The sequence below is a fragment of the Camellia sinensis genome, chromosome 6 (genome assembly GCF_055761805.1).
Source record: "Camellia sinensis isolate YWXY chromosome 6, ASM5576180v1, whole genome shotgun sequence".
NCBI classification, from domain to species: domain Eukaryota; kingdom Viridiplantae; phylum Streptophyta; class Magnoliopsida; order Ericales; family Theaceae; genus Camellia; species Camellia sinensis.
Genome location: NC_138966.1, coordinates 26,104,500 through 26,108,156, shown reverse-complemented (window position 1 = coordinate 26,108,156; position 3,657 = coordinate 26,104,500).

Here is a 3,657-nt window from a genome sequence, read left to right as displayed (position 1 = left end):
ATGTCCATGTATTCACATTTGTCACTCATTCACTGCGTTGGAGGGTTTGCCCCTTTATGTCTTAACATGAACCATTGCGTATGCCTTCATGCCTAAGCTTGCGAGCTATCATTTCAGTGTTTATTTGGGGTTATTATGCCATGATATAACTCTGAGTTTTGTTGCTTAAGTCATTCCATGCTTGGTCTTAATAGGTGTAGTGTAATGCACCTTATTTGCCTTGTATGCATTGTGCCTTATGCCCTTCATGCTAACTTGTTTAGGCTTCTTTCCATGCATGTTTTAGTATCATTTTGACATGTTCTAAGACTGTTTTGGGTTGCCTTTGCCATATCCTTCATGTTTTGTATAGCTGTAGTGCAATTGGCCTTGCTAGCTTTGTGTTTTGATGATTCGTGCATGCTATCTTTGAGTTATTTAGATGATTTGGCATCATTTAATACTTCATTTCAGAGCATGTAGCATTGCCATATTCCCACTTCATTCACCCTTTGAGTGCCTCTAAGGGTTATGCATTGTTGCCTAGTTTGTGGCTTAGTTTGTATGCTTGCATGCCTAAGTCTTTGAGTCCCTATCTCAGCCTATTTAGGTCCTTGTTCAGACCTATTTGACCTCTGTCCATGCTTAGCTCATGCATAAATGCCACGTATTGCATGCCTCCTTTATAATCTTATTTGCTAGCTTTCATGCCTTAGGACCATTGCATGCCGTACTTGCGTTGTTTGAATGATTTGGCATCATTTCTTACTCAATTTCAGTGCATTTAGTGTTGTTACACTCTTGCATTTGTCACTCCTTGAGCCTTCTTGAGGGTTGTGCTCTTAGGCCTATTTGGTTGGCCAATGCATTGTGCATGCATGTCTCGTCTTTTGTGCCTTTATTTTAGCATTAATGGCCACTAATTTGGGCATGGCTGAGGTCTACCCCTTTTGGTTTAAGTCCATTTAACATGTTTATTTGCATGTTGCTTGCATGCTTATTGTACATTACATTATGTATGCCATGTAGTCCTTGCATTGTGCATGTCCCTAACATTGCTAAGTTGCCCTTGTCACATTGCATTGCGCATGCACGCATCACATTGTGTTTAGAACCTTATGATTGCCTTGCATCGAGTATGCCATCTAGTTCTTAGCATTTAGCATTGCACATGCCATGTTATTCCTTGCATTGTGTATGCTATGTTGTTAGTTGCATTGTGTATAGTTGCATGATTGCATGCTAAGGTTGCATTACATTGCATTGAGCATGCCATGTTATGTGTTACATTTGTTTGGATTAAGTGTTAATCTGAGCACGAGGAACGAGGGACGTTTCATACTTCAAGTGATGAAACGTGTCTCAATTCTCGATCGCCAACGCTCTTGATCATACATGATAGAGTTTTAGGCTTTATGTGTTTACTTGTGCATTCATTTTCATATTGAATTGTGCAACTTCGCCTCTCGGTCATCATGCATTGAAATGTGCGATTGGTGGCCCGAGGGTCGAGAACTACACTCCCTTGAGTTCATGACACAATAGGGAGGGTGGTTGTGCACACATATCTTGCAAATACATTGCCATGCCCTTTCTTGCTCTCTGTTGTAGCAAACTGGAATTCAGCAGCAACAACTGGTCGGCCAGCCAGAAAAACTAGCTGGCCGACCACTTTTTCTAGCTTTCTTGAAGAAAAGTGATCGGCAGGTGGTTGGAGAGACCAAAAGTGGTCGGCCACCCTCCCACAGGTCTCCCAAGGTGGAGTTTAAGCTTTCTGGAGCTTGGTGTAGTGCTCTGAGAGCAATTGAAAATAGAGGCAAATCGGGGCATCGCATTGGATTTCCAAACGGCGCGACCGGGCTTGCATGCATTCCTCTCCCTCTGAGGCTCCTGATTTACTGCTTTATTTAGCTAATGTGTTTAGCTAGTTTACGCTTTGGTTTGTACCTTTAATAGTTAATGCGTTTAGCTATTTAAATTTGTTTTGTAATAATTAGTTTAATTAGCTTAGATTAGCTAGTTAACTTCTTATTTGGTCTCTCCCTCGAGAGGGCCAATTGTTGTAATAAGCGTACGTGTGTGTGATGCATGTTTTCCAACCCTCATTTTTTTCTCCCTTTTACTTAATCGCTTATGATGGTTAGTTTTAGGGCATATTTTGTTTAGCATACTTTATGCTTGCATTCGTGCATCCATTCATCTGTTTTGCATGCACCGGGCTCGGCGCATCATACTAACTGCATTGTATTTCAATTCTAAGTTGAATACATGTATTGAATTGTTGCATTTCACATGACATTCTAGAATAGTCGAGCTTATTTTAGTTTCATTTTCGCATGTGTTGCATTAGCCATCTTAACATGAACTAGGATCATGTATGATTTCTAACTAGTTCTCTGTTTTGGCTCGTAGTACACTGTGAGTGTTTACGCTTTAGCATACTGCATGTGTGTTAATGCTGCCATGAAAGCATGTTTACCATGAGGCTAACTGCTTATTTGATATAACTACTTGAATGCCTGTGGGTGAAGGTTGGGTTACTTGAATTGGAACAATTCATTGAAGTCCACATTTTAGCTTACTTGCGAGTAGCAAACTTCAAACCGTTTTCAAATAAACATGCAATGTTTTGTTCCAAATTAGGCGATCTAGTCTATACTTATTTGCTGCGCGCATCACATAGTAATTCTAGGTTAAATAACCGGAATAAGAGCACATGTGTTTTCAAAAACAAGATATCATGCTTAGTACAGACCGATCTTTAATCGGGCGAGCGGGGGTACTCATGGCATGACCTTCCCCTCTCGTACCCAAGTTCCCGAGCCGAGGTAACTTTGGTGATGATGGACACGTGGCCTTAGGCACGAGTTAGGGTTTTCTAAATTTCCCCAAAATAAAATATTTAGGTAGCGACTCTGTATTTGGCAAAGCAGTCCATGTTTGGCACTTCTTTATTAAATTCAGTTTTCCAAAACGATTTGTCAGATTTGGACTCTTTGGTGATTTATCGGTCTCACATCGCACATTGTGAGATTAGATTCAGAACTGTGACATTGAGTCCGAACTGTAGTAGCTCAAAGAACAAAACGAGAATTCGCGCCCCTCGCAGGTGCGCGGATATTCGGAGGGTTCCTGGGAGCATGTCCACAGTTTCTGGCGACTCCGCTGGGGACTTAGAGAATTGACTCGAACTCGTGATATCTTGTTTTGACTACACTTATGTGTTTCTTTGCATTGCATTTGCATTGGTGCGCCTAGGACACCGTGTTTTCCGTATGCTATTCCTGAACGGTTTGTCGGAGGCTCGCTTTGAGAAGCGTAACATAAGGCTGACCAGTTGTGGGCTCTGCCACGACGGGAACACAAACCTCGATTTTTACCGGGGCACCCCTTTTGACCATTCGACCTAGTGCATATCGGAATCCAAAGTGACTATTCCAAGCTAGGACAGGTTACTTACCCGATTGTAGGTTGTTTGAAACCGCTGTGTGCGTAGTGAAACCCTAGCTCTTGACAAAATAGGACAGGGAAACCCTACCCCAACATAGGGGTGTTTTGGCTCTTATTTGCTTGCTATTTGCTATCAGAGTGTGTCTTTACAGGGTTGTGCATATCAGCTTGCAAGTCTGGGTATCAGGCCTGCGGGCATTAGTATTTTAGGGGAATCAATTTTACCTG